At 35.0% G+C, this 26,084-nt stretch overlaps 1 protein-coding gene across 2 annotated transcripts in view; it reads left to right on the top strand.

Annotated features, from left to right (window-relative positions):
• The window catches only part of PIEZO2 (piezo type mechanosensitive ion channel component 2), a 441,806-nt gene that overhangs the window by 263,905 nt on the left and 151,817 nt on the right, over positions 1 to 26,084 (top strand). The window lies entirely within an intron of this gene.

The following is a 26,084-nucleotide window of genomic DNA, read 5'->3' as shown; positions in this document are numbered from 1 at the left end:
CAATATGACATATACAGCATCATTTTGTTAAACTTCTAGACCTAACCTCTGCATTGTAGTAACATGTAAAGGATAAATGTAATGACTCCACAAGAAAACAGAGAAACCCAGAATGCGGATTCTATGAGGCAAATTATCTGATCTCTAAAAAACTCAGCATCATGAAGAGAAATGTATGTAGAGGCAGTAAGGATAAGGGCTGTTCTAATTTAAAAGATAACTGGGGAGACCCAGCAGACAGATGTGAAGACTGACTCTAGATGACCTCTTGGTTCAATGACACATCTCTAAAAGACATTCTGAGGTTAAATGGGGGAAATGTCAACATTCACTGGTTGTTAGCTGATTGTATAGAATCATTGTTAATTCTTAGGTGCATGATTGTTGGGTGGGGATATAAGAAAATATATGATTGGCATTGGGTTATCCATTATGCTGTTTCAACTTTTCTGTTTCTATAGAAAAGTTTATAATTGGAAGTTATAGTAAAAAGAAGCGAAGACAGAAATGGTGGGAGAGAATATGAGGGGGGTGAAAGCAGTGCCTGTAGCCTTATCTCTGATGTGTCTGGGAAGTGGTGTAGATGTTTTTTGTCCTTTTGTTGGGAAATGAGGAACCTCCAATTTAAAAGAACATGAATAATATTAGCAACCTCATGATGTATATTTGCATCCTTCTTTCAAGGGATCCTGATTGTGTTTTCATATGATAGTAAATATGAAGCAGGAATGTGTGTACTTACCTTGTTTTTATTAATTCATACATAAAATCTGTCTAGTCTGTAGCTGTGTCTACACAAGTCTAGAAAAAAATTCAAGTCCTAAAACCACTTATATCCTGTTAAAACAAGTTAGTACTCAACACACACTTATAATCTGACAAATTCTAAACCCAATTGGCATAATCCGGAGGTTTACCAAGTATAATTCAGTCTAAAAAGAGAAGAATGTTACATAGACACATTAAAACTGAGGAACCACAATATGGAAACAAGCTAAGTGCCCACTGACAGATGAATGGATAAAGAAGATGTAATATATATATATATGTATATATATATACACATATATATAACATATATATTATATCTATTATATATAGATGTAATATATATAATTACATATATTATATATATGTAATATATATATAATACAGTATATATATACTGTATATAAACACAATGAAATATTATTCAGTCTTTAACAAGAAGGAAACCTTGCCATTCATGACAACATGATGAAACTTGAAGGCATTATGCTAATGAAATAAGTCAGACAGAGAAAGACAAATACTGTATATTTGTCTACTTATATATGGCATCTAAACAAAAGAGCCAACTAACAGAAACAGAGTAGAAAAGTGGTTACAAGGGGTGACGTGAGCAGGAAAGAGGAGAAGCTGGTAAAAGAGTACAAACTCACATATGAGGTGAATAAATCCTAAAGATCTAATGCACAGGTTCACTATAACTAATAGTACTGTATTGTATATTGTACACTTGATAATTACTAAGAGATTAGATCTTAAGCATTTTCACCAAAAAAAGTAATTATGTGAGGTCATTGGTGTATTAATGAACTAGATTGAGGTAATCATTTCACAGTGTACATGTCTATCAAATAAACACAATGTACACTTTAAATATATTACAATTTCATGTGTTGGTTACACCTGAGAAGCCTCATTAATGGTGCAGATTTATATAATATCTATTTCTTTTAGGCAGAAGTGAATAAATGCTAAATTTCAGTACAGACACAAGTTCTAGACTAAATGAATCCTTTGGTTTCTTTTATTTTTTGGTCTGTTGAACATGCATAGAAAAAATGTTTTTGGGGCACCTGGATGGCTCAGTGGTTGAACATCTGCCTTTGGCTCAGGTCATGATCTCTGAGCCCCAGGATCGAGTCCTGCAATTTGCTCCCTTCAGGGAGGCTGCCTCTCCCTCACCTGTTATCTCTGCCCTTGTCTCTGTGTCTCTCATGAATAAATAAATAAAATCTTAAAAAAAAAAAAAGTTTTGTCTGTTGGAAGGGCTGACTTTTAGAGGGTGATTTAATTGGGAATGTAAGTATCTTCTATATGCCAGTATCCCCTCCCCCCAGTTTAAGGATCTTTTCTGCCATCTAGAGACTGACGATAGGAAATACAAATAATATTCAGAATTGATGGGATGAGCACTGGGTGTTACGCTATACGTTGGCAAATTGAACTCCAATAAAATAAATAAATAAATAATAAAAAATATTCAGAACCACCTCGAAAACATTTTTTGTGTCAAGAATCGGCTAGTAAATATTTTAGGCTTTGTCACAAATTATGTTAAGAAGCCATGGTAGCAGAAAAGCAGCCAGGGACAGATTTAAAAGAATGATGAGGTTCTTTTCCAGTAAAGTTTTGTGGACACTGAGATTTGAATTTCATATTATTTTCACATGTCACGAAGTATTATTTTTCTTTTGATTTTTTCCAGCCACTCAAAAATGTAAAAACAAAACAAAACAAAAAATGTAAAAACCATTGTTAGCTCATATTTTATACCCAAACAAGTGGTGAACAAGCCTTACCAACCTATGATGTAGGTGATAATAGTCCTAATAGGGTAACAACGTGCCGTATTTATTACTCATTCGAATTGTCACAAACAAAATTATAATTTATTACATGTAATAATAATCATATTAAGTAATTATACTTACATTTTGTAGATGATCCATTTAAACAGTTTAAAAAGTTCATCACAAATAATTTCATAGAGATAAGTCATTAAAAGTTAAGTTGCTTATTAGGGTATAGACTTTTGGAGCTAAACAATGAAATATAAATATAAATATAAATACACTGCCTTGTTGTAGATTCCTACCCTCCCTCCATTCACTTGGGTGATCACAAGCCATTGCATTTTAGTCCTAGAAAGCTTGAAAATTTGTATATCTAAAACAATAGTTTTTTCATAAGGTGTAATTCCAGTGCATTGTTATCAACCCCAAATTCTAAGTTGGAGGAAAACAAACTGGAAAGTGGCAAAAGAAACTCATCTTGCTTGGGCACTTGTCAAAAATTTCATAACCACAGAGATTTCAGCGTATATATCCAGCTTCAGATGTGGCTGTTCTTAAAACAATCCATTTTTGGAGACAAAATGGACAAGCCATTTTTGTCTTCTCAAAAGCTTTCAAATGCGCTCTCTGGTCCAAATTATCTTTATTTTTAGAAAATTTGAATTGATTTGTTTATCATTAGTATAATACCTATTTTTTGGTGATTATTTGGAAAAATATAATGAAGGATAAGGAAAACCACCTTTTTAAAATGTAATCCCAGCCTCCCGAAATAAGTGCTATTTATTTCTGAGTCTATATTCTTCCAGAATTTTTCCTAGGCATATATGAGCCTTTTTAAAACAAACTCTGAATCATAATGCACATACTGTTTTGTAAGTTGCCTTACATTTTTGTTTTACATTCTCCCATGTTATGAAATGTTTTTCTAAAATGTGATTGCCAAAAATAAAATAAAATAAAATAAAATAAAATGTGATTGCCATAGGCTGCAAAGTGCTTGAATGTGTCGATAGATTATAGTCAGTCCCTGATTTCTGACCACATAGATTTTTTTCAATTCCATTAACTTTATTTTTGTAAGTTTTTATTTAAATTCTAGTTCGCTGATATACAATGTAGTATTAGTTTCAGGTGTACAAAAGAGTGATTCAGCACTCCATACAATACCCTACGCTCATCACAACACGTGCACTCCTCAGTTCCCACCACCTATTTCACCCATTCCCCCAACCCACTTCCCCTCTGGTAACCATCAGTTGGTTCTCTCTTTTTTAAAAAAAGATTTTATTTATTTATTCATTCATGAGAGACACAGAGAGAGGCAGAGACACAGGCAGAGGGAGAAGCAGATTCCATGCAGGGAGCCTAATGTGGGACTCCATCCCAGGACTCTGGGATCATTCCCTGAGCCAAAGGCAGACGCTCAACTGCTGAGCCATCCAGGCATCCCAGTTGATTCTAATTAAGAGTTTGTTTCTTGGTTTGCCTCTCTCTCTTTACCACATTGCTCATTTATTTTGTTTTAAAATCCACATATGAGTGAAATCATATGGCATTTGTCTTTCTCTGATTGACTTGTTTTGCTTTGGATAATACTCTGTAGCTCCCTCCATGTCATTGCAAATAGCAAGATTTCATTCTTTTTATGGCTGAGTGTTAGTCCATTGTGTGTATGTGTGTGTGTGTATCACATCTTTATTCATTCATCCTTCGATGGACAACCTGGGCTATTTCCATAATTTGGCTATTGTAGATAATGCTACTGTAAACATTGGGGTGCATGTATACCGTTGAATTAGTATTTTTGTATCCTTTGGGTAAATACCTGGTAGTGCAATTGCTGTATCATAGGGTGGTTCTATTTTAACTTTTTGTGGAACCACCACACTGTTTTCCAGAGTGGTTACACCAGTTTGCATTCCCACCAACAGTGCAAGAGAGTTCCCTTTCTTCACATCCTCTCCAACACCTGTTTTTTCTTGTGTTGTTGATGTTAGCCATTCTGACAGATGTGAGGTGTTATTTTATTGTAGTTTTTATTTGTATTTTGTATTGTACAATATTTAAAATATTGTAGTATTTTATTTGTATTATATTGATGATGAGTGACTTTGAGCTTCTTTCATGCGTCTGTCAGCCGTCTATGTCTTCTTTGGATATATGTCTATTCGTGTCTTCTCATTTTTAAATCAGATTATTCGTTTTTTTTTTAGTGTTCTTTATGTATTTTATATACTAACCCTTTAGCTGATATGTTATCTGTGAATATCTTCTACTATTCCACAGGAAGCCTTTTAATTTTGTTGATCATTTCCTTTGCTGTACAAAAGCTTTTCATTTTGCTGTAGTCCCAATAGTTTCTCTTTGCTTTTGTTTCCCTTGCCGTAGGAGACATAGCTAGTAAGAAGTTGCTATGGCTGATGTCAAAGAGGTTACTGTCTATGTTCTCTTCTAGGATTTTTATGGTTTCATTGACTATGTTGATTTATTATTTTTTTAATTTATTTATTCATAGAGACACAGCTAGAGAGAGAGGCAGAGACACAGGCAGAGGGAGAAGCAGGCACCATCCAGGGAGCCGGATGTGGGACTCGATCCTGGGTCTCCAGGATCACGCCCTTGGCTGCAGGCGGCACTAAACCGCTGCGCCACTGGGGCTGCCCAATTATGTTGATTTAAATTGTTCCTCATTTTTGCTATCTTCATTAATGCTGTGATGAGTACCCACATTACTTCTAAATTTAAATAAAACTCATGATTGAGCAAGGTGCAACCTCACATTCCCTCAGTTGTGAAGGAGTCTCTGCAGGACTGTTTGATACTTGCCTCTGCTACAAGGATCTGGAGATTTCAATAGTCCTGGGCCAACATTGTGATAATATACATGGTGATTCCCTCACCATGCCAGTAATGTATACTGAAATCCCATATCTAGGTGTAGCACAGATCTGGAGTTTTATTTTTCTCCAAGGTGACCTCTTCTTTCAACCAGGAGATTGTGTGCTTCCTTCCAGCTCCTTCCAGGCCTGTGATGGAATTTTCCATTACATTTAGCCAAGGAAGGGTGTTGAAAAGGTGAGTATATGGGATGAATAGGAGATTAAAGTTTTCATAGAAGCAGAGTAGAGGAGTGACATTGCCTCAGGAGGAGAATTAGTGATTCTCTTCCATGTTTTGCACATAGGAAGCACATGATCAGATTTCCAAAACAAAATTCAGGGCTCATTATTTGATAGCTATGATTGTACTCATGGGAAAGTGAAGACTTTGTGTTTGAAAGTAGGATAATTTTTCCTAAATCTGAAATGCTATAACCACATAAAAAACTTGGTGACCACTCTTCTGAAGTTTATCCAGCAAAATAAAACTGCAGAACAAATCCACCTAACTTTACGTGAGATCAGGAATGTACCAGTCAACATAATTTGTTTAATAGAATAGAGCCCAGTGACAGCTGCTATTTTTGAAGGTCTCCCTAACAAAAATGATGAAGTAAACAAAATCTGGCTTTGCTAATGCAGCCTGTAATCTCTTCCAAAGGTTTTGTATTTTCAAGGGAATTTCTATAGACAGCAACCATTTCCTGTTTTGAAAGACATGAAGCAAGATTAAAGATGGTAGGCTTATGTTCAGATTTCTCCAATTATACATATGATTATCCTCACCTGTTTTCCTACATGTAGGGCTGGCCACATTTATGAAGCTTTGAATCTTGGACAATTTCTGTCCTGCAGGTTTTCTGCACTAAAATTTCGAAAAGTATGCTGGGTAGGAATGGGGCCACGCTGGTGGACCTGATTTGTTCTTCATTGTTATGAATGGCAGGTACCTTGAAAGGCTTTAAGACACATTTGAATGTGATAAACTTCTACTTACCAGTGGCATGAATTAAAAGCTAATTGCAACAGTTTGGCAGCACACCACTGACTACGTTTCCTTGTGAAGATGATACCAAAAGTCATTTTGGTAAAATGACTAAAAAAAAAAATCCTGACAGGAAGTGGGTTCTTTGTTTTTTAATCTTAAATTATCTCAATAAAACAGGTAAAAGTTCTGATGTGGGCCAGGGTGGAAGATGTGACTGGAGGCTAAAAGTCTATTGTTTTCTTAATTAGTATGGAGACACTTAGAACATGTACATTTATTTTTCGACCCTATTAATGAACATTATGTGTGTGTTAAGCATTGGGATGATAGGTCATCCATCCATTTAAATTATCTCATCTGGTCTTCAACTGGCTTTTGTTCCAACTTCTGAACTTTCTCAAGAATATCTGCAGGAATTACTTCAGGGATTGGACTTATTTGCTCAAATTTATTTTCTTCATTTGCTGCCTTCTTCACTTTAAGATAAGAAGTTTGAACATGAAAGGGCAGGAAGGAATGAGAGAGATCTTGAGGCCTTTCTCTGTGAAAGTAGGATTCTCTGTAAAATAAAGAGACAATGATTTGCCCCATGTTACCCTTTTTATGTGCTATTTCAATAACTAATGATGATAAGAAAATGCATTATGTTTAAAGAAGGAAAAGCTTGTGTTTATTTCAGGGTTAAAACAACATAAAAAAGAAAAAAGCAAAGCCTGAATCTCCAACATCATGAGTTAACTATTCTATGAAAAATGTTTAAAAACAAACATTAAGAACACAATCTCATTTATTATATTTACACTATCCTAATGCTAGTCATAAAAATGTCAATAATATGTAGGGAGTAATAAAGGCCTTAATGCTGTCTTTTTCTCCTGATTGAGGGAAGCCAGTGGGTCCTTCAGAAAACGGAACAATGCAATCAGTTTTCCTGTCAGGTCTGCTGCAGTTTGCTTTGTAAGCTATTCTATCATTCAGGTTATTTCTAAGAATGTACTTTTCACCCCAGCCCTGGATTGCTATGTTGTGCCTGTCTTGCGTTGGAGTAATCTAGAGTTTAGTTACAAAAACAGCACAGAAAAACTAAATTATTTTCCATGGAAACCAGTTGGCAAGAATTTCATCTGAAAGCAGTCAGGGTGGGGGGGCAGGGATAAATGTAAAGCAGGCCATTTTTATGGTAAGGAATGTAAATTCACCCAAAGAAGTTAACACTTTTCCTTTACCTTTTTGTTAAAAGATGGCACTGGCAGATATCTATAGACTTGTAGAGTTTGTAGGTGATATAAAGATAACCAAACACTGGGTTTCATTCTGAAAAGAATTTTAGCGATTAAGTGACCTGTTCAATGCCTCAAGCAGGGTTCACTTGTGCTTATCTGAAAAGTGAAAATAGAAGCCAAAAGAGACATTGACTTTCCACAGATAAATGGAAAATCAAAAGAACATAAATACTTGAACCCCTGAGTCCAATCGGGCAATTTGCCATAACCTTATGGCTACCTAGGACCTTAGGTGTGTGTGGACCTAGGTGTAGGTGTGTGGTAGACCCAGGAGGCCTGGTAAATGGGGTGCCCTACACAGCCATGACGCCTGGCATCATGTATGAAGCAGCTACTGCTTCTCACCAGGTGGACAAGCCTTGGCACAAGATGTTTATCTAACTGAGGGAAACTAAAACTTTTCAACCTCATTTTCCAGAATGTCAGCCTTGATTAAATGTTGTAGACCAAAATTTTTCACCTTTTACTTATTGAGAGCATTTCCCAGGAAGGGTGTCCTTTCCATTTTCATGGAAAATCTGTTCTACTCTCTGTGGGATCCACATAGTACAGTCCAGTCTCGTTCTGCTGGGTTCATATATACAAGAGCAGCTCATCTGCATACATGCGGCAACAGGGCAGGACTTTCTGCCCAAATGCTATCCCTGTTATCAAGCAGAAGGTGGGGGTCCACTGGCTTATAATGTGATATATATGGAGAGGATTATGGTAATGCATTCTCTGGAGCCCAACACCTAGGGGATGAATCTTGGCCTCGCTACTTTCTAGACAGAGCATCTGGGCACCACTATACCTCATGCTCTGTGCTTGGGTTTCCATATCTAGAAAATAGGGATGAGAATAATGCTTGTCTCAGAGAGGAGTGTTGTATTAAATAGGGGAATACCCACCAAATGCTGGACCATGTAGGGTGCATATTTAAAAGGACCTGACTTTATTGTTGTAGACAGCGTATTAACACACATAAAACCATTTTTTTTTTCAATTTTTTTTTTATTGGTGTTCAATTTACTAACATACAGAATAACACCCAGTGCCCGTCACCCATTCACTCATAAAACCATTTTTTATTCAAACTCACTTTCCATAACTGACAGTGTACCTTATCTGGCACCTCAACTGCAGTTCTCTGAGAACATTAAGCTACTCTACCCCTTGTGCTGTTTCCTTCACTGGAAATGTCCTACTTCTTCATCCCACTGGCTAGCACGTACACCTCCTTCTGGAACCTTCCATGTTTCTGTCTGTGAGGACCGAAAATTATTATCTGGGCAGTTACTCTATGCAGACTTGCTTCCTTGCACCTGCTGCACTGAACCATAATGATTGTCTATGAATGTGTCTCCCTGCCGGTTTTGGGTTTGGGTGGCCTGAGTACTGTCAGACTCTAACACTGCTGATCACACTGCTTTTAGGAAATCCCTGTTCAATCTGTTTTGTGCTCTGTCTCCTGCAACCCTTGTGTTTCATCTCTTTGTGCACCAAAATAAAGTAAAACTTGTTTAGACTTTTCCTGAACTCTAAACCACAGATAGGGCCACTGGCTATGAGACATGGGAAAATGATTTCCCAGAAAGGTCACTGTCAGTTTCAGGACACCCACTGTAGTCCCACTGCTGTGTTCTGTGGTACATGTCCCCAGTTAGTGAAATATTAAGTCCAGCAAGAAACTAAGGAGGCTGTAGTACATGTGGTTCCTTACTTGTGGTGTTGGCAAATATTTAGCTTTTGCTTGAGAAAAAAAATGATAGTTTTACATTTATGCATTTAGAAAATTCAAAAATAGCTTTATCCCTGATGGTTAAAGTTAACATGGTTAATGTAGTAAATAGCTTTCACTTTTGAGGAAATTAGAGATTTCAGTTCATACTGTGTTTCTTGGACACCCGGTTTATCTCTTAATTTTGAGGGACTTTGGTTTATGTTTCTTCATTTCTCTGGACTTTGTCTTTAAAATGAGAGAGCTGTGGTGAATATTGATGAGATGGTTTTGCACAACAGTCTGCCCAGGCCTTACAATCAGAAGGCGATTAAGAAATGTTAGTTCTACTTTTCTCCATAGTTTTTGGTGTAGAAGGCATACACAATATGATTTTTTCCTCAATTTTAATGAGAAATATTTGACATGCATTGCTATATAAGTTCAGGCTACAGCATGATGGTATGACTTATATATATTATGAAGTGATTATCACATAAGATCAGTGAACACCCATCTTCTCATGTAGATAAAATAAACAAAAGACGGAGGAAAAGAAAAAAAATGTTCTCTTTATGATGTGAACTCTTAGGACTTACTTTTTAAACCATTTTGTTATGTATCACACGACAGGGTTAAGTCTGTCATTGGCTGTGGTCATTAGGTTGTACAGTACATCCCTAGTGCTTACTTATTTTGTAACTGGAAGTTTGTATCTTTCGACCACCCTCCTCCAATTTCCCCTCCCCTACCTTTTCACATCTGGTAACCACAAGTCTGATCTTTTTTCTATGAATGTGGGTTGTTGTTGGTTGGTTGGTTGTAGATTCCACATATAAATGAGATCATATAGTATTTGTCTTTGTCTGACATATTTCACCTAGCACAATGTTCTCAAGGTCTATTTGTGTTGTTGGAAATGATAGGAATAAGAAAGAAGAAAATGAGAGGATTTCCTTGGTGTTATGGCTGAATAACATTCCATTGTATATATACCTCACAACTTTATCCACTCATCAATTGATGGACACTAGGTCATTTCCATGTCTTGGCTATGGTAAATAATGCTGCTGTGCACAAGGGGGCATAGATATCTTTCCAATTAGTGTTTTCAGTACCTTTGGATATATTCTCAGAAGTGGAATTGCTGAATCATATGGTAGTTCTATTTTTAATTTTTTGAGGATCCTCCATACTGTTTTGCAGGCTACACCAATTCACAGTTCAGCAGCACACAGGTTCCCTTTTCTCAACATCCATACCAGTTATTTGTTATCTCGTATCCTTTTTGATAATGGTCATTCTAACAAGTGTGAGATGATAAGCTCATTGTGGCTTTAATTTGCATTTCCCTAATGACTAGTGATGCTGAGCATCTTTTCATGTGCCTATTGACCTTTCATGTACCTTTTTTAGAGAAATGTCTATTCAGGTTCTTTGCCCAATTTTAAATTGGGGTATTTTCTTTTTTGAATATTGAGTTGTAGGAGTTTCCTATATGTTTTGGGTATTAGCTCCTTATCTGATAAATAGTTTGCAAATATTTTTTCATATCCCATAGGTTGTCTTTTCACCTTGCTGATGATATATTTTGCTGTGCAGAAGCTTTTTAGTTCGATGCACTCCCACTTGTTTATTTTTTATTTTCTTTCTTGTGCTTTAGGTATCATATCAAAAAATCATTACCAAGTCTCATGACAAAGAGCTTTTGTTCCTGTTTTCCTCTAGGAGATTCATGGCTTCTGGTCTTAAATTTAAGTCTTTAATTCATTTTGAGTTAGTTTTGTGAATGATGTAAAATAGGCATCTAGTTTCATTCTCTTACGTATGACAATCCAGTTTTCCAAGCACCATTTATTGAAGAGACTGTCTTTTCTCCACTGAGTATTCCTGGCTCCCTTTTGAAGTATCAGTTGACTTTGTATGTTTGGGTTTATATCTGGGTGCTCAGTTCTGTTCCCTTGGTATATTTGTATATTTTTATGCCATTACTATTAGCTATCAGGATAGATAATAGCTATCAGGATAATGTTGGTTTCATAAAATTACCATACTGTTTTGATGACTATAGTTTTATAATATAGCTTGCATTCAGGAAGTGTGGTACCTCCTGCTTTGTTCTTTCTCAGGATTTCTTTGGCTATTTGAGGGTTTTTGTGTTTCTATACACATTTTAGGAGTGTTTTATCTACTTCTGTAAAAAATTCCATTGGAATCTTGATAAGAATTGCATTGAATCCATAGACAGCTTTCAGTAGTATTGACATGTTAACAATATTAATTCTTCCAATACACAAATACAGGGTATCTTTCCACTTATTTGTATCTGTTTGGATATCTTTCATCAATGTCTTATAATTTTCAACCAAGAGATCTTACACCTCCTTAGTTAAATTTGTTCCCAGTATTTTATTTTTCTGCTGCTATTGTAAATGGGATCAATTTATTTCTTTTTCAGTTGTTAGTGTATAGAAACATGACTGATTTTTGTATGTTAATTTGTGTCCTAAACTTTACTGAATTCATTATTTGTATATGACAGTTTTTTCATTGAGTCTTTAGGATTTCTCTATACTAAATCAGTCTTTAGGATTTTATATATATATATATATATATATATATATATATATATATAGTTTATTTACTATATAATTTAATAAATAGAGACAATTTTATTTCTTCCTTACCAGTTTTATTTTTATTTTTATTCTTGCCTGATTTATGAAGCTAGGACTTCCAGTACTATGTCAAATAGGTGTGGTAAGAGTGGGCATCTTGTCTTGTTCCTGATCTAATGGGAAAAGCTTTCAATCTTTCATCATAGAGTATGATCAAGCTGTCATCATATGGCCTATGTTATGTTGTGATATGTTCCTTCTGTGCCTAATTTGTTAAGAGCTTTTATCATGAATGGATGTTTAGTTTTGTCAAATGCTTTTTCTGTGTCTATTGAAATTACCCTGTGGTTATTTCCTTTCTTTTTATTAATGTAATGTATCACATTGATTGATTTGTATTTGTTGAACCATCCTTGAATCCCTGGGAAAAATTCCATTTGATTATGGTAAATCATCTTTCAATGCCACTGAATTCAGTTTGCTATTATTTTATATAGAATTTGTTTTACATTTTTTTATTTAAATTCAATTTGCCAACATATAGTATAACACCCAGTGCTTATCCCATCAAGGGTCCTCCTCAGTGCCCGTCACCCAGTTACCTCATCCTTCCCCACCTCTCCTTCTGCAACTCTTTGTTTCCCAGAGTTAGGAGTCTCTCGTGGTTTGTCTCCCTCTCTAATTTTTCCCACTCAGTTCCCCTCCTTTCCCTTACAATTTTTAAATCAGTATTCATTAGAAATAATGACCTATAATTTTCTTTTCTAGTAGTGTTCTTTTCTGGCTTTGGTATCAGGATAATGTTGGTTTCATAAAATGACTTTGGAGGTATTCCTTTCTCTTTGATTTTTTTGGAAGAGTTTAAGAAATATTGGTGTTAATTAGTCTTTAAATGTTTGGTAAAATATACCAGTGAAGATATCTGGTCCTGGACTTCTGTTTGTTGGGATATTTTTGATCACTGATTCAATTTCCTTATTAAATCCATTCAGATTTTTTAATTTCTTCTTGATTCAATCTTGGTAATTTGTATGTTTCTAATAGTTTTTCCACTTCTTCTAGGTTGTCCAGTTTGTTAGTGTGAAGTTGTTTATAGTAGTCTCTTGCAATTCTTTGATTTTCTGTTATCAGTTGTAATGTCTACTTTTTTGTTTATAAGTTTTGATTTGGGCCCTTTCTCTTCTTTCCTTGTTTAGCTAAGGTTTGTCAATTTTGTTTATCTTTTCAAAGAACCAACCTTTAGTTTGGTTAATATTTTCTATTGTTTTTCAATTTTTCATTTATTTTTCTTCTAATCTTTATTATTTCCTTTCTTCTGCTAACTTTGAGATCCAATTGGTCTTCTTTTCCCTGTTCTTTAAGGTGTCTAATTAGGTTGTGTATTTGGGACTTTTCTTGCTTCTTGAAGTATACACTTATTGCAACGAACTTCCCTCTTAGATCTATTTTTCCTGCACTTATAAGTTTTGGGATGTTATATTTCCACTTTCATTTGTTTCAAAAAACTTTTTTCCCCCTTTTTAATTTCTTCTTTCATCCATTGTTTGTTCAGGAGAATGTTGCTTAATTTCCATGTATTTATGAATTTTCCACTTTTCTTCTTGATTTCTAGGTTTATGCCATTGTGGTCAGAAAAGATACTTAGTATGATTTCAGTCTTCTTAAATTTTCTAAGACTTGTTTTTTGGCCTAACATTTGGCTATCCTAGAAAATGTGCACTTGAGAAGAATATTTATAATGCTTTTGTTGAATGGAATGTTCTGTATATGTCCGTTAGGCCCGTTTGATCTGGAGTCTTGTTCAAATATGCCATTTCTTTATTGATTCTCTGACTGGATAATCTATCCCTTATTGAGAGTGAGATATTAAAGTCTCCAACTATTATTGTATTACTGTTTACTTCTCCTTTTAGCTCTGTTACTTTTTGCTTTATATATTTAGATGCTATAAAGTTGGGGTCATAAATATTCTTGATGGATTCACCACTTTATCATTATATGATGATCTTCTTGGTCTCTTTTTATTATTTTTAAAGTCTATTTTATCTGATATAGGTTTGGCTACCCTTTCTTTTTGTTGTTGTTTTGGTTTTTGGTTATCTTTTGCTTGAAATATCTTTTTTCATCCCTTCACTTTCAGTGTGTCCTCAGTGTGTCCTTAAGCCTAAAGTGAGTGTCTTATAGGTAGCACATTGTTGGATCTTATTTTTAATCTATTCAGCCATTCTATGTCTTTCCATTGGCATATTTAATCTGTTTATGGTTAAAGTAATTGCTGATAGGTGAAGACTTACTATTGCTATTTTGTTCATTGTTTTCCAGTTATTTTATAGAATCATCATTCCTTATTTCTTAGTCTGCTGTCTGTGTGTATGTGTGTGTGTATGTTGTGTGTGTTTGTGTTGATGCTACTGATGGCATCAGTATGCTTTGACATTTTTATTATGTTCTTTTGTGTAATTGCTATAGGATTTTTCCTTCTGGTTACCATGAGGCTTATATAAAAAAAATCCCAAAAAAAAAAAAAAAAAAAAAAAAAAAAAAAATCTTAAACTTATAACCTATTTTAAACTGGTAACAACTTAACTTCAATAGAATTTTTATTATTTTTTTTATGATAGTCACAGAGAGAGAGAGAGGCAGAGACACAGGCAGAGGCAGAAGCAGGCTGGCTCCATGCACCGGGAGCCCGATGTGGGATTCAATCCCGGGTCTCCAGGATCGCACCCTGGGCCAAAGGCAGGTGCTAAACCACTGCACCACCCAGGGATCCCCCTCAATAGAATTTTTAAACTTTACACTTTTACTTCTACTGCCCCTCACAATTTAGTTATTGCTGTTATAATTTTTTATAGTGTGTAGCTAATTACAGAATATTATAATTATGGTTATTTTTACTTCTTTTTAAAAACTTTTAAACTAGACATGTGAGTTATGAACCATAATCCCATACATAGAACTATGACCATGTTTACCATTACCAGCAAGGTTTATGCTATCTTTTACTGTTTTTAGGATGTTAATTAGTGTTCTTTTACTTCCATTCAAGAAACTCCCTGTGACATTTGGCTGGTCTGGTGATAGTAAACTTCCTCAGCTTTGGTTTGTTCAGGAAAGTTTATGTCACTCCTGCATTTCTGAAGGACAGCCTTGTCAGATGTAAAATTATTGGTTGACAGTTATTTTCTTTCAATACTTTGAATATGTCATCCAATCTCTCCCGACCTGAAAAGTTTCTATTGAGATATCTGCTCATAGTTTTATGTTACTTCTCTCTTTTTTCTTGCTGCTCTTAAAATTCTGTTTTTGATTTTGACAATTTAATCATAATCTGTCTCAATGTAGTCCTATTGAGATTCAACCTAACTGAGGTCCTTTGAGCCTCATTGATGCAGATGTCTATTTCTTCAAGTTTGGGAAGTTTTCAGCCATTCTAGATTGAAATATACTTTTCCCCTTGTTTTCCTCTTCTCCTTATGTAATTCCCATAATGTTAATATTCCATAATTCCCGTAGGCTTTCTTCATTTTTTTCATTCTTTTTTTCTTTTTGTTCTTCTGACTGGGTAATTTCCAGTGTCCTATCCTCCCAGTTACTGATTTTTTCTTCTGCATGGTTGAGTTTACTGTTGAAATTCTTTATTGAATTCCTCAGTTCAGTTATTGTGCTTATGAACTCTAGGATTTCTGTTTGTCTATTTGATGGTTGCTATTTCCTTGCTGAACTGGTTTTGTTCATGCATTGTTTTCCTAACTTCATTTAGTTGTCTGTGTTTTCTTATAGGCCACTAAACTTCCTTAAGATGATTATTCTGAATAATAGATAATAATAAAAGATAAAGATCTGATGGTGCATAGATCCCCATTTCATTGTGATCAGTTATTAGAGTTTTATTAGTTTCCTTTAGTGGTGTCTTATCTAATTGATTTTTCATGATTCATGATTTCTTATGTTGTTATGAGCACATTTGACTGTTTACTTCCTCATCCAGATTTTAAGAAGTTTGCTTTGGCAGAGATCGTTCTTCACAAGTCAGCTCAGTTTGGTGTTTTGGATGTGCCTACTGGTAATGTCCTTGGGTCAGTGGGACCTGCCATTGTGGTCTATTTTTAGGAGAGACAGCTGTTCAAGTTCTGATGATGGGTATGTTTGGAGTATGCCTCTAGCAGACAACAGTAAAATAGGACTGTTGATTTGGTTCCCTTTCTAAGTAAGGCTGAAAGATACACTCTGCATTTGCCTGGATTCTCTGATCAGGCTTACTAGATAGTCAGGACTGCATGCTATATTTAGTAGCAGAAGGAGCTTTGAATAGCTTCCTTACCCTAGCAGGGCAACAAGTTGGGACGCAATACCTTTATAATCCATTGTTTGGGAACCCAAATCAAGCCAGTGTGCACTGAATTCTCTTGTTACATGAAGTTTCTAGTTTTGCTCTTTCATTGGGGGAAGCCATGGTCTGTGTTCTGTGTTCAAGTGCCATGTACATAGGGCCATTGAATGGGCTACACAGCTTCCCATACGCTCTGCTTAGATTCTTTGGTTAAACAGAGTGAATGCTGTTTAGCGATGAGTAGGACTACAAATTAGATTTCCTGCTTGGGTACAGCTAGAAAAGCAGCTCTACAATCAGCAAAGCTCTTTCTTAAGTCAAATCTATTCACACCCCAAGTTCTTTGGTTGAACAGGACCGTGGGCTGTTTTGAAAACTATTAGCTTTTCCTCTGGAGAGCCTCTGAACATCACAGCTTCCATGAATTCTGGCCAGCTCTCCTGGTGAGATGGGGCTGGAAGATAGTTCACAGTTGGTGGTACAACAACTCTACTCCTTACAAGGGCATGGGCAGAGTGAACTCTAGGGCCTGCAAAACTCTTCCTTTGAGGATCTGTATCAGGCATATCTGCATCCCACTGATTTACCTGGTCAAAATATGCCCCTGACGTGGTTCTGCAAGTGAGCAAAACTGCTGGTTGGGACTGCTACTTCGGCATGGTAGGTATGAACTTGCTCTACCAGGATCTGTGTGCTGGTTGTTGCAAGCTCTTCCCCATTTCTCCATCATAGTCAGATTCCCAGTGATTGAACCCCATAGATTTTCCTGCAATCCCTGTGGCGTGAGATCTGAGTAGGGGCTCCTGCAAAGTGACCATAATGCTGGGAGGCATTGGTTGTTCAGCCACCCCCCTCTGGGTTTTCTTTAACTCCTGAGGAACTGGAGGCTCAAGGGGACTTCTCCATGTGGTACTGCACTGGCCTGAAGGAAGGGCAATGCAATCAACTGGAGCTGCTTCTTTCACCCTTCTGATGCAGCCTGTCTTGGTCTCTGGGTTGCAAGACTGCTTCAGCCTCACCTCTGTGTTCTAGAAATCTCTCACTGGTGTCCTGTTCTTGATTCACTATTAGTTATTCTTATGAGGGAGAGTGAAGTCAGAAATTACCTATTTTGCCATTTTGGTGATGTTGTGATTTTTTTTCAAATTAAATAAATTATTATATGCCTGAGTTAGTAATGTTTTTCTCTATCTACTGATTTCCAACTTACATGGCATCTAGTAGCTTAGTAGAATCTATTCTAATAAAAATAACTCTTTTTCATCTTCTCATAAAAGTCTCATCGCCATCACTGTATTACTGATACAAAAAAGCCAGTCCTGACTCTGGGAAAATTGAACACTATTTATTTCTATTACTTGTTGTCCTCCCTATAAAACAAGACACAGTCCATAGACAAACCTAAGTTGAAACTGTATATATATATAAACATATGTTTTTGAATATGCATAAAATAGGGATAAATATAATAGAAATAGTACCTTCCCCATAGGTTTGTCATGAATATTAAATGAATTAATATTTGTAAAACTATTCCTAGCACATACTAAGAACTGTAAAGAGATATTCATTAAATACATATTAAATAAGTTGTCTAACAATAGGGATTCAAGCCTTTGATCAGAAATTTAATAACAACATATGGCTATAATCTTTTATATATTTTATTTGTAAACTTTGAGCTCACACTATAATTTTGGTTTTAGGCAATATAATTGTAGGTGCTTGTTGCATGACGAAGAAATAGCTGTTATTTTCATATGTGACTCTGTACAACACACTTTGTTTATTGCTTTGCACTTCTTACCTTATTTAATTTTGATAATAACCATAGGAGGTAGGTATTGTTATTTTTATGCCCATTTTTTAAAAGATAAAACTGAGATTTACAGAGATTGAATAACACATCAAGACTGCAAGTTTATTTGAATAACACATCAAGGTCGCAGGTTTATTAAGTGACAAAGCCAACATTTTAACCCAATTCTGTCTAACTCTGAAGTGTGTGCCCTATTAGCTGTATTGAGTATCACCACCTTCATAAAAGAGTAATGTTTCTGCTACCTTCTTAGAATATTGAAGAGCCCTTTATACTACCAGTCTCCAAAATGACTTTTAGGTGAGCCAGTTTTTCTACTTTCTTACCCTCTCAGAGGTGCAGGGGTCTGCAATCTCAGCCCATTTGTGGGACATCCATAGCCATAGCAACATGAAGCAGCCCATCAGTCTGGACCTAGTAGAGGTGAACTGAGCTAGTTCTCTTTGACACATAACATTTATGTGTCATGGGCATGGAGCAGTGTTAGAGGATTGGCCTAGCAACTCAAGGGCAGAAATCACATCTAATTTATCTTTGTGTTCTCTCGGTATCTGGAGCCATGCCTAACATGCCACAGGTTCCTGTGAGTACTTGTTAGGTAAAAAAGTGACTCATTTTATGTTTACTCTTTCAAAATATGAAGAAGAGTAAAGATGTAGTTTGCAGTTACATTTTTTTTCCTAAATTTGTTCCAAATGATTGGTATTAATGGATGTATTATAAACTATGCCTGGATGGTACATTTAGGTCCTTTCAACTTTAAAAATTAATAGCAAATTAAAGATGATAGAATTTCTTGTAATAGAAAGACGAACTGTTCCTTCAAGTTATGATAACAGCTTATGAAAAAATTAAGTCTAAAGTGACCTTTTGAGAAAGGTCATTTTGGAACAAAAATGTATTTAGTTATTAAGCTTTTTATTGGAAAGTGTGGCCATCTTGTTTATTAGAGTTAAGATTCTCATCATGGCCTGGGTTTTCATTAATTGCACCAACACTTCATTAATTCTTTTACTTTGATTATAGTCAATTTGGCTGACTTGTGAAATATTTTGAGAGTAAATATAATAAACGATATTGCCTCATAACTGCTTGGCTTACTAATGTTCCAAAGATTGCTTATGCAGTAACTTCTGCAGTTGGATCTCCTTTTAAAGTTCTAGAACAACTCTGATTCGAGCATAGATGAGCTCTGAAAATGATTCAAGATATTTTGATTTTCTCTAAAGCCTCTAAGGAGGCTTTTTATTGAGAAAATTTGGCAAAGGTTTTTATAAACATGCTAGTTATTTATTATTAGTGAAAGGAGTGCGACTGCTTCCTTGAAGTATTATTGATATGCAATAAATTGCATATATTTTAACATGTACAATTTGATAAGTTTTGACATAAACATATCCACGAAATCATTGTCACAAGCAAGATAACAAATATATCACACAGACCTATATTTCCTCATATCCTTTGTCATTTTTCTCTCTGGTCCTTTAACCTCTTCCCTTCCCATTCCCCAGGTAACCACTGATGTGCTCTTTTTAACTACATGAGTTTACATTTTCTAGGATTTATACAAATGCAATCATATAGTATGTACTGATTATGTTTATGATTTACCTATTGAGTAGGGACAGGGAGTACATCTGCCTTCTCTCACTATGCCTGATTATTTTGAAATGTAACCATGCTGTAGTGTGGAATTTCAGTTCTATATCCTCAATAACTCTTAGTGTGGTCGATCTTTTTTTTTTTTAATTTTAGGCATTCTAATAAGTGTGTACTGGCAATTCATTGTGGGTTTAATTTAATTTCCACTCTTTTAATTACAAAAGAGACTGAGAATCTTTTCATGAGCTGATTTTACATTCATGTGCCTTCTTATGAAGTGTATATTAAAATATTTAACCCATTTTTAAAAAAATCAGGGCTGTTTGTTGTTTTGATAATGAGTTCTAAGAGTTGTTTAGAAAATCAAGATATAAATCATTTGTTATTTATCACATCTCTGTTTTTGAAAATATTTCTCTAGTCTGTAAATTTTTAAGAGTAGAGTTTTAGTTTTGATGAAGTGCACTTTATAGTTATAGTTTATGGTTCTTTTATGAACCATGCTTTGCGTGTGTAATTAAGAAATGTTTGCCAAGCCCAAATACACAAACCCAAATTCTGTATTTTCTTCTAGAAATTTTATAGGCCTTTTTTTGCCGGTGATTTCAAATAGTTCCATCATCATTTATTGAAATAATTATCCTTTCTACACTGAACTGCCTTTGTGCTTTGTTGAAAAAACAAGTGTCCATGTATATGCGATTGCATTTATACATGGACTCTATTCTGCACCATTGTTCTGTTCATCTTTATACCATTGTCTTGATTACAGTAGCCCCCCATTATCCACTGGGGATACATTCAAAGACCTCCAGTGGACGCCTGAGACTGAGGATAGTACCAAGAACTCTGTATATATTATACTTTTTTCTATACATACATACCTAAAGTGAAGTTTAATTTATAAATTAGGCACTGTAAGAAATTAAGAATAACAATAAAGTAGAACAATTATAACAATGTACTATAATAAAATTACATGAGTGTGGTGTCTCATGTAATGAGACTCAAAATATCTTACTGTATCCACTATTCCTATTTTTGAGGTGATGTAAGATAATATGTGATAAAGTGAAGGGGGTGAATGAAGTAGGCTTGTGACGTAGTGTTAGGCTACTATTGACCTCCTGGTTATATATCAGAAGGAGAATCATCTGCTTTTGGACCACAGCTGATTGCAGGAAACTGACAAACTGCAGAAAGTGAAACCACAGATAAGGAGGACTGCTAGCGTAGAGCTTGGTAAGTCTTGAATGTAGATAGTGTTAGTTCAGTTTTTATTTATCTGTTTGTTTAGGCAATTCTAAGACCTCTGTGTTTCCATATGAATTTGAAATCAGTTTGTCAATTTCTTCAGCAAAGCCTGCTGGGACTTAGGTTGGAATTGAACTGAATCTGCATTATGACTTGGGTACATTATGTCTTCTGATTGATGTTGTATCTCTCGATTTATTTAGGTCTTTTCAAATATCTCTCAGAAGTGCTTTTTAATATTTAATTCACAGGTTTTGCACAGCTGTTGTCAGAGTTATCCCTTAAGTATTTCATGATTTTAATGCCATTGCAAATGGCAATTTTAATTTTTATTTCTGTTTGCTCATTGCTAAGATGTAAAAATACAATTGATTTCTATATGTTGATCTTATATCCTGCCACCTTACTGAGCACACATATTAGTTCTACAATATTTTTTTATTGATTCTATCAGGTTTATTGATTCTATCACTTTACCTTCATCCTTTATAGTCTGGATACCTTTCACTTATTTTTCTTGTTTTATCACACATGCTAACATTCCAGTTCAATGTTGAATTGGAATGGTGAGAATGGATAGTTTGTTGTGTTCTCCCTCTTTGGAGGAAAGCTTTATTTCATCATTAAGTGTGATATTGTTTATAAGGCTTTTGATAGATGCTTTTTATCAGACTGACAAAAATCCTCATCTTTTCTTACTTTTCTGAGATTTTTTTATCCACAGTGCACATTTGATTTTTGTCAGGTGCTTTGCATCTATTGAAATCATCATTTTTTGTCAAGTCAGTTAATATGGCTAGATTTTTTAATACTAAATCATCCTTATATTCTTAGGATGAATCTCACTTGATCAAGTAGTAACTTTTTATATGTATTGTTGAATTTGAATTGACAAAATTTTATTTAGAGTTTTTTATATCCCTATTTCATTACAGATAATGGCCGTTTTCTTTTTTTGGGCTGTGTTTGGTTTAGGTATGGGGTAATGCTTGCCGCATCGAATGACTTGGGATGTATTTCCTGCTTTCCAATGATCTGGAAGAGTTGGTTTAGAATTTGTGTTATTTCTTCTATAAGAAGAAGAATTTGGGAGAATTCACTAGTGAAACTATATGGGCTTGGATTTTCTTTTGTGGGAAGGTCTTTAACCACACATGTAATTTCTTTAGTAGACATAAACTGTTCAGGTTATTTCTTCTGGAATGAGTTTTGGTATTTTGCCTATGCATGTAAGATGTTAACTTTCTTGGCATGAAGTTGTTAGTGATATTTATTTATTTCCCTTTGAATATCTGTAGAATCTTCAGTGTTATTATTTAGTTTATTACAGATATTAGTAATTTATGCCTCTTTCTCTTTCTCCTGGTCAGTCTAGCTAGGTGTTAATCAATTGTCAATGTTATCTCAAAGTACTAGCCTTTATTTCTTCCCTATTTATGTTCTATTTTCTGTTCATTGATTATAATTCATGTTTTTAGTTTCTTTTATTCTACTTCCCTTTTATTTAATTGACTTAATTAAATTAAACTTTGGGCTTAGTCAACTCTTCCTTTTATTTATCTTCTCTGTTGCTGTTCCAAAGGTGGAAATTGAGGTTATTAATTTTATATCTTTCTTTTTTTCTAATATAAGTGTTTAGAAAATTTTATTTAAGTTGAAATCCAAATTCTCACCTAAATACTATTGTAACAACATCCTACAAACTTTGATATGGCATATTTAAAAAAAAATTTAAGATTTTATTTATTTGACAGAGAGAGAGGAAGAGAGAGAGCACAAGTGGTGAGGAAGGGTAGAGGGAGAGGGATAAGGAGAAGCACACTCCTTGCTGAGCAGGGAGCCTAATGCAGGGCTTGATCCCAGGGTCCTGGGTTCTAACCTAAGCCAAAGGCAAATGGTAACTGGACTGAGCCACCCAAGTGCTTCTTTAAAAATTTTCTTATTTGAGTATAGTTGACACACAGTGTTTTTTTTTTTTTTAAGATTTTATTTATTTATTCATGAGAGACACAGAGAGAGGCAGAGACATAGGCTGAGGGAGAAGCAGGCTCTTCACAGTGAGCCCGATGTGGGACTTGATCCCAGAACTCCAGGATAATGCCCTGAGCTGAAGGCAGACACTCAACCACTGAGCCACCCAGACATCCCAACACACAATTTTTTTATTAGTTTCAGCTGTGTAACATAGTGACTTGACAAGTTTGTATGTTATGCTGTGCTCACCCCAAGAGTAGCTGCCATGTTGTATTTTTCTTTTCTTTTTTTTAAATTTTTTTAATAATAAATTTATTTTTTATTGGTGTTCAATTTGCCAACATACAGAATAACACCTAGTGCTCATCCCGTCAAGTGCCCCCTCAGTGCCCATCACCCATTCCATTTGAGTTTCCTCTTTTATCTATCTATCATCTATCTAGTTTACAAATATTTGGAGATTTTCCAGAGATGTTTCCTTTTGATTTTAATTTACTTCCATTGTTGTCAGAGAATATAATTTGTTTTCTTATCTGGAAGATGGTTCATTTTTACAAGTTTTCCACATGGAATTTTAATGAATTTGTATTAAATCATGTAGAAAATTTAAAAAGTGGCATTATAAACCAAAAGTACAACACCTCTAGCTTTTATAATTGTCCATTTATTTATCTTTACTGGAGATCTTTATTTCTTCATATGGTTTCAAGTTACTATCTGATATCCTTTCATTTCATCCTGCAGGACTCCCTTTAGCATTTCTTGCAAGGCAGGCCTCGTGGTAATGAACTTTTTCAGTTTTTGTTTGTCTTAATTTATCTTTATTTCTCTCTCATTTTTAAAGGATAGTTTTGCCAGACATAGAATTCTTAGTTGACAGTTGTTTTCTTTCTAGCATGTTGAATATATCAACCCACTGCCTTCTGGACTCTAAGGTTTCTGATGAGAAATTAACTGATAATCTTACTGAGGATTGCATGTATGTAATGAATCACTTCTCTCCTGTTGCTTTCAAGATTATTTCTTTGGCTTTTGACAGATTGATTATAATTTGTCTCAGTGTACATCTTTGCAAGTTTATAAGCTTCTTGAAGATTCATGTCTTTCATTACATTTGGGAAGTTTTCAGCCATTATTTCTGCAGATCGATCTTTGCCCCTTTCTTTTTCTCTGCCATGAGTCCTACAGGGCATTTGTTGGTCCTCTCCAATGATGTCCTACAGATCCCTTAGTTGTGTTCATTTCACTTCATGATTTTTTCTTCCTGTTTCTCAGATTCAATAATTTCAATTGTTCTAACTTTAAGGTTACTTAATATTCTGCCCCCTCAAATCTGCTTTTGAACCATTTGAGTGTAATTTTCATTTTAGTTATTGTTCATAATTTTTTTGGTTTCTTTTTATAATGTCTCCTTATAACTATCATTATTTTGTTCATGTATCATTTTCTTGCCTTTGTTCATGTCTCTGTTTAGCTCTTTGAGCATCTTTTTTTTTTAAGATTTTATTTATTTATTCATAAGAGACACAGACAGGCAGAGACATAGGCAGAGGGAGAAGCAGGCCCCATACAGGGAGCCAGATGTGGGACTCAATCCGGGGACTCCAGGATCACGTCCTGGGTCAAAGGCAGACGCCCAACTGCTGAGCCACCCAGGCGTCCCTCTTTGAGCATCTTTAAGGTAGTTTCTAAAGAGCCTTTGTCTAGTAAATCGAGAGTCTGAACATCTTCGGGTATAATTTCTTTCAATTAATTTTGTTCCTTTGAATAGGTAATACTTCCCTGTTTCTTTATATGCCTCATGATATTTTGTTGAAAACTGAATATTTAATCTTATAATGTGTTAACTCTGGAAAAGATTTCCAGGATTTTCTGTTTTGATTTGTTGGTTTTAAATTGTAAAGTGTCTTGGCTGGAGATCAGCCTGAGGTGAAAGCCAAAGGTCTTCCCTGGTCTTTTATGAGTCTGCGTCTTTTCCTGGGTATCTGTGATAGTTTTCTCAATTCCTCCTTATAAATGTTTGCTCTCGAATCCCCTCCACCCTAAAAAAAATCCCAGATCTGGCTCCTTTAAATCCTTTAGAAGGCATTTCACTCAATGGAGATTGAAACATAATAGCTAACCAATCTCCCCGCACTTCAATAACCATAAACAGCAACCTGCAATTCCAATACAAACTCTGATACGTGGAGAGCAAAATCCTTATTGCCCACCCTGACCCCAGCAAGCCATACAAGGAATGCACACGACCATCACCATTACTGCTTGTGATGGGGCTGGAACATGGGAGATGTGTAGCTACTACCACACCAAAGGCTGAATTTGACCCAGATTAACTGTGACTTCCAACCATGCATTTCTCTAGAAGTGTCAAGCCTTCTAGTCAACTCTAGAGTTCCAAAATAATTACTTCAGTAAGTTACTGCCAGTACAATCATTGTCTAGATGAGGAGACAGTCTTACTATTTTCTAGACAATCATCTTTCCTGACATATGATCTCTGCCTTTTTATTAGAGGTACTTAAATCATTTACATTTAATGTGACTATTATATTTAATGTGACTATTAATATGTACAGCTTAAGATATGTCATCTCAATTTTAAAAAATTTTTCCCATTTTTCTTTATTCTCTCTTTCATATAAATTAAAAGTTCTTCTGATTTCATTTTATCTCTTTTGTTTTGGTAAATTGGTGGTTGCTTTAAGGTATAATTAATTCAAATTTAAGTGATATTATAATACCACTGCTTATGTAATATAAGAGGGTCAACCATATTTTAAGTATTTTTAATTAATGAAAAGCATGTATTTACTCATATATTATGATTCCTCATGTTCTTCATTCCTTTGTATATGTCCATATTTCCATCTCATTATTTTTCTCCTGCATGAAAGAATTACTTATACACTCTTTTGAATCACAATTCTGTTGGTGATAGATATTTTTGCTTGTAGAACTCTAGAGTGATAGTTTCTATTTCACTTCTTTAAAGATGTTGTTCTACTTTTCACTTGCACTGTATCTAATAAGGTATCTACAGTTTTTATTATTGTTTCTCTAAAACA

This window comes from Canis lupus, chromosome 7 (genome assembly GCF_003254725.2).
Source record: "Canis lupus dingo isolate Sandy chromosome 7, ASM325472v2, whole genome shotgun sequence".
Taxonomy (NCBI): domain Eukaryota; kingdom Metazoa; phylum Chordata; class Mammalia; order Carnivora; family Canidae; genus Canis; species Canis lupus.
Note: the sequence above shows the minus strand (reverse complement) of the source record. Positions and strands in the feature narration are given on the sequence as shown.